Source organism: Erpetoichthys calabaricus, chromosome 8 (assembly GCF_900747795.2).
Source record: "Erpetoichthys calabaricus chromosome 8, fErpCal1.3, whole genome shotgun sequence".
Taxonomy (NCBI): domain Eukaryota; kingdom Metazoa; phylum Chordata; class Cladistia; order Polypteriformes; family Polypteridae; genus Erpetoichthys; species Erpetoichthys calabaricus.
The window spans coordinates 84258666-84270712 of record NC_041401.2 but is presented as its reverse complement, the minus strand read 5'-3'; positions in this window follow the sequence as shown (position 1 = coordinate 84270712).

Below are 12047 nucleotides of genomic sequence, written 5' to 3'. Positions count from 1 at the left end.
TTGTTCGTATACCGAGTGTGTGGTCGTGAACCGAGGCAAAAGTTTGGCAAACTTTTTGGTCGTAAAACCGATTTATACGTGTACCGAGACGTTCGTGAACCGAGGTTCCACTGTACTGGGGCTACATTTGCCTTGGTATCGATTTTACATTTCAGAAATGTTCTGATGAAATCACTCACCAAGCTCGTTGCTGACCGCTTCAAGATTTTCAAGAAAACAGTCCAGATGAGAATCTAAGAAATTAATGTTTAAGGCATGTTACATCCCATGGTTTTGTATGACTTTAAAGGATCATCCACTGCTTCTTGGAAATTGTGTGCCTTATGAGTCCCTGAGACATTTCTACAAATAATCTTAAAAGCCTACCATGCAACTTTTTCACCTTTATTTAACTGGTCATCAAAATTCTCATCTTGAATCATTTCTCTTATTTGATATCCAACAGAAATTACTTTTAAGATCCTGGCATCAATAATGAAAGGAAATTTCTTTTGCAAATATTTGAATCTGAGCCTTTTTTGATCGATTGCCTTAAAGCAACTGGTCATAAATATAAGCTTAACATGAGAAGTTATAAAATGTTCACAAACCGCAATAAAAGCTTTTAAAATCCTGATTTTAACTTTAAAACATAGGTACACCTCAATAAGGGTTTGTATATGTAAGTACATATACATATGTATGTATACAGCCAAAAAAATAACTCAAAAACTATGAGCGATAGAAACATTCTGAGTATATTTCTGAAATCAGCTTGAAAACCTGGGTAATTGACACACATTTACTACTTATTTAAGTTTGGCATATGTTTTACCATGGGAAAACATTTGAGGACACCTTTCCTTAAAACATCGAATCCCATTTTATCAGATTTGCAGACTTTTTTCTTGGAGACTACAGTTATATGTTACATGTCTGTTACCAATCTTTAGAGATATACAGTTCACAGTTAAGGCTACTACCTTAAGACTTCACCCAGGTATGACTGTCACCATAGCTTATTTCTTATAACCTTGTTTGACCTAGCTGAGAAAAGAACTAATATTCCCGGCTCTCGGTGGAAAAAATAGAACAAAACATTCAAGTAGGAAAGTAGGTTTAATAGGTTTTAATCTATAAATATAGTTAGTGTTCTAAACCAAAAGCAAAATACAGATGTGTTTTATATTGATTTTATTAAAAGCAAATAACATTCCATACAGTCAAGACAAGGTTAACAGAACTAAATTCAACCCCAGCCCGACAGAAAGAGAGGAAAGCCAACAGCCAGAGTAAAATTTTTAAGAGTAGAGAAGAGGGAACAGAATCCTTTTCCCCAATATAAATGCTTATTCTAAAATATTGTTTAGATCCTGGTAGGTTTTAAAAAAATTTGGTTTTAAAAACTTTTGAACAGATCCTTCAAGTGATATTTTGAATTTTTACAATTTCAAATAATATACAACACCAGTTATAATGTTACCCAATGACTTAATATTGGTGGCCTAGGATTCTTCAAGTCGAGCAAGATAAGTCTACAAGCTAATAGTGAAGTAAAGGCCATCACAGTTTGTTTGTCCTTCTCCACTGTAAGCCCATCTGGGAGTCCACCAAATGCAGCTGTTAATGGATCAGGAGTGATTGTAACACCAAGGCTGTCTGAAAGGCATTTAAAGATTGTGGTCCAGAATTATGTTAATTCGGCACATGCCCAAAGCATGTAGCCCAGTGACACCTGGAGCTCAATTACAAGGTTTGCAGGTTGCATCTTGCCTTGGAAACATTTTGGACAGTTTTAAACGAGATACATGTGCTCAATAAAAGATTTTAAGTTGAATAATTGTGTGCTTTGTTGATATGGAGCCAGAGTAAATTCTATGCATGGCTACCTTCTACTTCTTTTCTGAAATGTTGAGTAAGAGATCCTTTTCCCACTGTACTCTAGGATCTTTGAAAGGAAGGGGCTAAAAATGTTTTTATATATTACAGAAATGCTGTCTGAGTTCTCAAGACTGATCAATATTTCTTCCACAATAGAAGTAGGTGGGAGACGAGGAAAGTTGGGTAGATATTGTTTAGCAAAGTGTCTAATTTGGAAATAGTGTTGCTGGGAAGCTAAATTTGGAGTGTAATTGTTTGTAGGATGCAAAGACATTATCTATGCTGAAATCTCTTAAGTTATTTAATCCTGTACGTTGTCCAAACATTAAAAACTGTGTAAGTTTGAGAGGGTGGAAAAAGCTGGTTACCATGTAGAGGTGCCACTGATAAAAGCTTCTTTATCTTGAAGTGCTTTTTACAATGGTTCCATATTCTGAGTAAGTAAAGGACAATTGGGTTGTTAGGATATTGACAATAATTTGTATTTACTGGGGTACAAATCAAGGAATATAAAGAAGTACTGCAGGATTTTATTTCTATTGCGGACCAAGCTTGTGTGTGCTCACCTATTTGTGTCAATGTACAGGTTTTTATAACTTGTATATTTGTTGCCCAGTAATAAAATCAAAAGTTAGGTAGAGTCATGCCACCTTCTGCCATAGGACTTTGTAGGGTCACCCTTTGGATATGTGGATGTTTTGAATTCCAAATAAATGAGGTTATGATTGAATCTAATTTCTTAAAAAAATGATCTGTTAATGTGTATGGGGATGTTATGAAACAGAAACAGAAGCTTAGGAAGAATATTCATCTTGACTGTTAATTCTCCCTGCTAAAGTGAGATGGAGGGTAGACCATCTATGCACATCTTGTTTATATTTTTCCATGCAGACAGCAACATTTTGTTGAAAAAGAGCTTTATATTTACTTGTGACGTTTACCCCTAGGTATTTAAACTGATCTGCAATGATAAAAGGGAAGTTGCCCAATCTAATGCTGTGTGCTAGAGAATTCACTGGAAAGAGCACACTTTTATTCAAATTCATTTTGAGTCCAGGTATACTATGAAACTCTATTAGAGCTGTTAGGACTGCAGGCATAGAATTTTGTGTGTCTGATATATAATACAGTACCATATTATCTGCATATAGTATTTTTTTCTGTTCAAGTCCTTCTCTGAGGAGTTGGGTGGAAGAGGACAGAGCTCAGAGGAGAGGAGTGGAGGCGGTCAGAGAGAGAGGCACCATTGCGAAAGGCCTGGACTGAGGGTGATTTGGTGCAGGGGCACCTTTATCTCAGATGCATTTTGAAAGTGAACAATCAAAGACTCAGTGGCAGTTGCAAACAGCAGTGGTTACAGGGGGCATCCTTGTCTAGTACCGCGTTCTAGTTTGAAGCAGTCTGAAATAATGTTAATGCAAAGTGAAGCTTCTGAACTTGTATACAGTAGTTTGGTCCATGCACATATGTTCAAGCCAAACCCAAATTTATGCAATGTGGTGAATAGGTAATCTTATTCAACCATATCAAAAGTTTTTTTTGCATCTAAAGAAAATAAGATCTCTGGAGTGTTAGACTCTATGGGTGAATATATTACATTAAATAGGCGTCAAAGATTGGAACTAAGTGTCTACCTATAATGAATCCAGCTTGGTCTAGTGATATTACTGAAGGAAGCACTTTCGCAATCCTTCTGGCGAGAACTTTGGAGAGTATCTTAACACCATTATTCAGAAGTGAGATTGTTCCGTATGATGCACATTGTAATAAGTTCTTATTTTTCTTAGGAAATATAGTGATTGATGAGTGGAAAGTTTTTTCAGAACACCTTTTTTTAAAACATTAAATCCCATTATATCAGACTTTTTTTCCTGTAGACTACAGTTATACGTTTCATGTCCATCACTAATCCCATTTACTGTATCCATTGTGGCGAGCAGCTGGGGATGGTACCCAGCCAGGACACCTGGAAGGACCGGGACCACGGGAACAGAGCATGGAAGCTCAATCCTATAGGGGCCCATGGTCACCGCCAGGGGGCACCCAGATGCCTGAAGAGCCCTGGCCGTCAGCACTTCCGCCACACCAGGAAGTGCCGGCGGAAGTTCATCAGGAGGCACCTGGAGCATGTCCGTGTGAACATAAAAGGGGCCGCCTCCCTCCATTCAATAGACAGGAGTCGGGTGGAAGAGGACAGAGCTCAGAGGAGAGGAGTGGAGGCGACCAGAGAGAGAGGCATCGTTGTGAAAGGCCTGGACTGAGGGTGATTTGGTGCAGGGGCACTGGGTTGTGCATGGTGCACTTTGTAAATAAGTAAATGTATAATAAATGTGTGTCTGGGTTTGAACCATCGGTGTCTGCCTGTCTGTGTCTGGGCTGCTTACCACACCATCCATTCACTTACAAAACTTTAGAGATTCACAGTTCACAGCTGCAATGCATTTGCACCTAAGACTATAGTCTGCTAGCATCAGATTTCACCCAGGTATGACTGTCACTGTAGCTTATTTCTTATACTGTTGTTTGACCTAGCTGAGAAAAAAACTAATTTTTCAGGCTCTCAATGGAATAAATAGAACAAAACATACAAACAGGAAAGCAGGTGTAGCAGTAGAGGTTCCGATCCACCGCTTGAACCCTCAGGTACCACTCCAAACTCCAGGTAAAAGTATAACTATTATTTATTTTGTTATAATACAGTGCACCAAGCACCCTCCACTCCACACTACTCATACTATAATAATCAATAAGGCAATAATGACTAATCAATACTCTACAATAACCAATCCTCCGCTCCCAGACACTTAGCCACCCTTCCTCCCAGCTCAGCTCAATGTCTGGGCTTTCCCATGGTCCTTTATACCCCCTGACCCGGAGGTGTTCCTGTTCCATAACCCACAAGTCCTTATTACTTCCGGCCAGGGTATAAAGTCCTTTTCTTCAACCCGGAAGCACGTCGTTTCTTCCTGTCATGTGATTATGACGCACTTTCGGGTTATAGGGCACGAAAGAGTCCAAGAGCCTCCCTACAGCGACTCCCGGTGGTCCCCAAGGTATCCAGCAGGGCTGTGCATAAAAACTACAAAGTCCATGAGGCCCTGCTGGACTTCAGGGCCCGTCCATGCTGTCGGGAGAGCTCCTCCTGGCGGCCCGAGGGTGAGGGCCGGAAACTCTCGCCAGCCATCCATCACACAGGCTTAATATGTTTTAATCTAATAATAATTCATTACATTTATATAGCGCTTTTCTCAGTACTCAAAGCGCTATCCACACAGGGAGGAACCGGGAAGCGACCCCACAATCTTCCACAGTCTCCTTACTGCAAAGCAGCAGCACTACCACTGCGCCACCTGTGAGGACGAGTCTATGAGTGTATAAGAGTGGTGGAGGAAGTACTCAAATAATTTACTTAAGTACAAAAACAAATAAACAAGCAAAATTGTACTCTAGTAAAACTGAAGTACCCCACTGACCTTTCTATTTCAGTTAAAATAAGAAAGTACTTCCTTGAAAATATACTTAGGTACTTGGTGAATGTATTCACTGATTCAACAGTATAATATGGCATTAGGTGTGCCAAATAAATGTATATTCTGTTAAATACAATAATAGTACAAGTTGTGCCATTTTATTTAATAATGTTGCAGAGGTGCACTTACTATATTCATTTCAATGTTTCTTTTGGTTGCTTTAGCCCACAAGCTAGTCAGCCTGTAATTTCCTCCTCTCTGTCCCATTTCTTATGGATATCTTTGCTGTCAGTCTTCTCAGTTTGATTGTTTCACTGGTTGTGAGATGGAAGGTGGGAATACTTATTATATTTTAGTGCCACAGAAACAGAAGCTGTCTGTGATGCATCAACTGCATTGTTTCACATACTGCACTGCCACAAATGGTACGACAAATAGGGGAAGGTTTATCACTTAATACAGAATTTACAAACTTGGTTAATTTTACCACACAATCATGTGGCAAACCATCACAGACATATCTGTGACCCCTAGTTTAAGAAACACTGATCTAAACATAAAAGCCTGACAGCATCACGCATGTGTTTCAGCACTTAAGTGGAGCTCTACTGGATCAATTCATCCTTGCTCGCAAATTGATTCCCATGACTCACTGAAAACAGTCCTGCAGAAACAATGATCAGTTCATCCATCCATCCATCCATTTTCCAACCCGCTGAATCCGAACACAGGGTCACGGGGGTCTGCTGGAGCCAATCCCAGCCAACACAGGGCACAAGGCAGGAACCAATCCTGGGCAGGGTGCCAACCCACCGCAGATGATCAGTTCATGCAACTGTAAAATGTAATGCATCACCATGTAGAAATGTACCGAAGGAGAAAGCCAAAATATTTGCTGTAAAATATAGCAGAGTAAAAGTCAAAAGTATTCACAGCTAAATCTAATTACTTTAAGTACAAATTTTTCCCACTTTGAAAAATGTACTTAAGTACAGTAATGAAGTAATTGCACTTCATTACTTTCCACCACTGATCTATAAATATTATAGTTGGTGCCATAAACCAAAAGTAAAATACAGATGTGGTTTTTCATATCATACAACCTGGATTGTCCAGCTGTTCTGAAAGAAGACAAAGATCAGCAGCACGTTTAATATGTGTAAAGTATATTAATTCTAAATGGCTCATAATCTTAGCAGTAACACAGAGCTTCTGGTCAGGTCATCATTTCTGGTCAGTTTTTTGAGTAATCAGATTTTTTCTTCTGGACTGACTTCTAGTCATCTGTCTCTGTATTTCGAGGTCAGCACATTGCTGACTTTTTATTGTCCTCTTATCACTGAGGATCATAAACCTGTCTCTCATTACCCAAGTTTTCATCCTGAAGATGGAAGGAGAATGCAAACCTATTCCCCTCCTGTAGGCTCAGAAACTCATCCTTTCCCTTCCTGGCTTCCTTCCTGTGGTAAGGGCTCATAAAATCTAAAGTTACTCTGCCTCCAATATTCAGAGATCATGCAACTAAATCCACACTTCTGACATCAAAGATTAAATATAAAAGTGGAAGCTTCTCATTCACTAAGTTGCTTGTAAGCTATGTCAGAAGTTACAGCTTCACATCCCCATCACAATTTTCCCATTCTGAACAGAGTTTAATAGAATCTCTTAAAGACTCTGGGAAGGAAGGTTAGCCAAACATCAAATAAACACAGCTGCTCTTATCTTAAAACATACATTAGAATACATGTGTACTTTTCTGAAGTCTGTTTCTTTCTTTTAACTATCCAGTTATCCTGAAACAACAGTATAACTAACATAAGTTACAATTATAACACAGATATTACAAATACAACAAATCAATGTTTCAGAAAAGAGGTGCATTCTGTGGAGTCCTTAACTGGGTTAATTTCTCCTATGTGTATTTTAATTTTTGAGCAAATTTGGGTCACTTGGAAAATTAATTTGAATAAACAAAAAATTAAATATGAACAAAAAATCAAAATCAAGTCACTTTTATAGATTTTGGTAGTTTTATTTTACCAGTGCAGCTTTTCTCTAGCATAACTTTAGGATTGGGAGCACAGTAGTTGGTTCAATGTCCCCGCAGAGATGGCGCCTATAGAAGTGAATATAGACACAGCTACCAAAGCATCATAGACAGTAAATCACAGGCAGATACAACCTGGCAAAGTTCATTGCAGTGGTCCATCTATGTCACTTATCACTGCAGCTTATGAAATCCAGTATGTGTGGCTTTTTGCTTGAACCCCATGTTAAACTGGATGGTGTGTCTGATTGTGTGTCTCTCAAAATTCTGCCAGCAAAACTACGACACTTACTGTGTGGGAGACAGAACATTGTTGCTCATGAATTGTGAGACAAACTAAATTCATAACATGTGGTATTTGTGCTTAAAAAGGAATGGCAGAATAGCGCAAAGAGAGTTTGAAATGTTAAAAGTTGAAAAATAAAGGGTTTGTGCAAAGTTTGTATTGTCCCATTAAGTTAATTTTGTTCTCCAAGAAATGTGCGCACCCTTGCATGATTCAGGAGATCTATATAATGCGTATTTTATCATTATTATTAATATCATCCTACCTGAGCATTTTAGTGTCTTTTAATTTAAACAATGTATGAATAAAGGCCTGGACTGGCAAGAAATGAAACAAAATGGGCAGCCTTTCATCTATCCATTTTTGAAAGCACTTAAATTCAATTTAGGATTGTGTGGACACCAGCCTATTGCCTGACTATTCCAGTAGTACCATATAAACGGTAGGAGCCAATCCTGGAAATAAATGCAAGTCCTAGAAACAGAACATTCAGTACTGAAACTGTCAAGTTTAGGATTATGGATGTGAGGACAGATAAAACATAATCAGAATAATAAAGATCTTTTATGAACATAGCGTCAGCTACAAATAACAGAGTCAAAGTAAGACAGTAAGCAATTGACAGGCTGAAGAAGGAAGAGCTACACAAGTGTTTGTGTTGAGCACAAGAAGGATTAAGCAAAAAAAGGTAGCATGAGGTGTAAGAAAATATGGGGAATTATAATTTGTCGGAACAAAGGACAAACTTTCAGTAATGGAATCCAAACTGCACATTCTGGATCCGGAGTGTCTCTATTGACCAGAGACTCTGTTCTGGTAGACTAGAGTATGTTTTTTCAGGGAGACTGAGAGGTTTGATCTCTCATATAATTGGAACACACTACTTTTATTAAAATGAGGACCACCACTTCAAAAGAACTGCTACTGTCTTCCACAAAATAACGGAGAAGGGACTGTTTCAGCTTTTCTGGCCTCAGTCTACCCTGCAACCTCACCAAAATGAGGCTTTCTAGTTCCTTCAGTAGCTTTGGCCACAGGAACGAACTCCATTCTATATCCCCAACCAAAGCAAAAATTTTCAGTTTCCAATGTTATACTTCGTCTTTGTGAGTTGTTGAATGGTTTTGCAGAAACTCTCTGAGGCTGCCACAAAACCAATCTTAATTGTCTCAATAAACTAAAGCACCACAGCTGCCATGTTTTTGGTCTGCTGACCCCTCTCAGGCAAATTAGGAAACCTTTCTGCTAACTGCATGGAAAGTCTTATCCTTTAACTTGATTGCTTCTCCCACTGCTGATGTCCAACAGTCCTAGTGGTGCCATCATGACAGTTTCCAACAATATTTTTGTCCTCAGCTCAGCTCCTTACACCATTCTTCGCCGCTGAGAACTTGAACTGTTCAGACAGCAGATCACCAGTCTCTGCTGAGGTGCATGAGAATCACTTCTGGTGAGAAGAGTTAAACTCATTCCAAAACAATGAAGCCTTGATGCCCTACTGCCCATATGGGACTTCACTGTTTGATCAGCGAATGTCTGGAATATACAAGCCTACTCATTACCAACTGCTGATCAGTTGAGACACTGGCTCTGCTTTTTTATCCAAGTGTGCTGCATATCACACAAATTTAAAGTACAGCAACATTCTTTGCACCAGGAGCCATTTTCCACTGCCAAGATCTAGATCTGCTTTACACATGCTCATCGCCAATTGGGAATTCTACCAGACCACCAGCCTGGGAATAGAAAGTCATTATGACTTGACTTAATTTCTTTGGGTTGAGTCTGAACAGATAACATGTCAGTATATTCGCTGCAATTACCTGATAGACAGACAGACAGACAGACAGACAGACAGATAGATAGATAGATAGATAGATAGATAGATAGATAGATAGATAGATAGATAGATAGATAGATAGATAGATAGATAGATAGATAGATAGATAGATAGATAGATAGATAGATAATTTTAGAATGTATACCTTGTTACACAAGTATACAAGTTAAGTTGGCCAATAAAATTTAAAAGAAACTATAATGCTTGTGCACATTTTACATTAAACATTTATTGAATCTAAATAAAAGGAAAAGGGTCATAAACTAGTGTGAAGGAATCAAACAATGATGCTACATAGGCTTATAATGAACAATGAGGCCCTTTAAATAATACTTAATTTACTTTGCTTTTTGTGCATGCACTAAATAACTAGTATATGCATGTGTTTAAATTTGTGTCTCGAGACAATGCAACATTAAACTAGTCTTGCTTTTTGTGAGCAATATATGCACTTGATAATGAAACTTACGCGAATGGGGTATAATAAGGATTGGACAGTGTATTTTATTGCATTCTGGTCGTTTACTTAGAAAAAAAATAAGTCGGCAGACACAGCATCATAAAGTACAGTAAACGCTACCGATTCTCTTGCAGTTCTCAAGGCAGTCAGCAGGTGTCGCCCCATCAGTGACTCGCTGATCAGAGATTCTTCTTCTTTCGGCTGCTCCCGTTAGGGGTTGCCACAGCGGAATATCTTTTTCCATTATCTTCCTGTCCTCTGCATCTTGTTCTGTTACACCCATCACCTGCATGTCCTCTCTCCACATTCATAAACCTCCTCTTAGGCCTTCATTTTTTCCTCTTACCTGCCAGCTCTTTCCTTAACATCCTTTTCCCAATATACCCAGAGATGAAGGGAAAAATACGAGCGTTGGCATAACTGTAAATGCTGTCGCAAATAGATCTTGTCAGAATGAAAACGACGACACACCTCAACATTTCTCGCGCAGAATGACGGTGTCCAAAGTCTTCTTGCATTGGATAAAAAATCCATTTAAAAAAAGACTGGACTGAAACCACAGTGGTATAAGCACTGCAAAAAGGTGAATTGCTCTCAAGTAAAAATGAAAGGAGTTGAACCCGATGCTCTAGAAAGCATTTCTTTAAAATGTTAAAAGACTGTTATTTAGTTTACGGACGTGCTTTGAAAACAGTTTTATACAAGCTCTTGGAAATTGTCAGAAATTATCGCCTGTAGTTTTAAGGTTTCCTTTTTGTCTTGCAGTAAGTTAGATAGACCTAAAACATATTCCTTACCTCAGATAATTGTTAAATATTCAAACAAATAAATTACTAATAGTATATTTTTATTGTATACATAATGTCTATGTATCCCCAGTCTAAGTTCAATTTTTTTTAAATAATTAGTTGTTAGTTTACATTACTGTATTTGTAATTTTGTACGGATATAATTGTGAATAAAAATGTATTTTAAAAGGTTAGACACGAAAAGACTGCTGTTCACTTAACAAGAAAAAGAAGCACTATGGTTCTTTTTGATATACAGTAGTAAATTTGAGTATTATTGTCAAATAGTTAAACGATGACGGGAGAGAAAGCGTTGCCCCACATAGTAAATTCCTGTCCCGCCCAAGATTAATCTTTTTCCACGGTAACCAGCATTTTTACATGAAAAAAAAATTGTTAAGGAAATGCTAGAGGAGTTCGCTTTTGATTTTTTAAAAATGTAACACTGTTTCATAATAGGAAAGGTGAATTTTTGTCATCATTGAGAGTTAATCATACATGTGAATTTCTTATTGTGTTTTTTTAAATACATTTGTAGTTTTCCTTCTTCTGGAGAGACTTACCCAGTATAATCCGACTATATTTTAACTGGTTTGTCTATGAAGTTGACGTGACGTCGACCCACAAAGAGTTCTCTCAAAGAGCGTCTGCGATGATTACGCGACAAGTACTGCACTCTCAGACAGCGCCTGACGGCTGAAGGCTTTTGAATACTAGCGGCGGTCATACAGCAGCAGTTCGAAACAGCGATTTAGAATTTAGCATGGCATGCAATAAAGAAAACATTCAACAATTAATTGTGTCTCATCAGCAGTCTTCCTTGCCATCGGGTCATTACAATACATTTACTGTTACTGATTTAAATAAATTCTACATAATTACGTATTTTAAATTTTGTCCTTGATCCCAGAAGCATGTATAGCTGTCATAATTGAATACCGATGTTAATGAGCATCATTCTTCATATTTCAAATCACCAGGTACTAATCGTTTTTGTATCTTTGCTCTTTTTTTCCGATACCCTGTGGTCATTTGGCCTTGGAACCCCTAAATTCCGACCTATTGAAATTGCGACCAGCGGTGCACATGGTGGCCCTGAAGAACCTCCAAGTAGCTCAACCCGTCGTGCCGCCAGAACCGCACTGAAAAACCAAGAAAAACATATTTCGCGAGCCTTCAGAAAGGTCTACATAAATTCCTACAGTAGTTACAGACCATGAGTGCAACACTCCATAGCATAGCAACATTCCACCCACAATGCAGCGCGTTGTTGTAGGTCTAGAAGAGGGGGTAGTA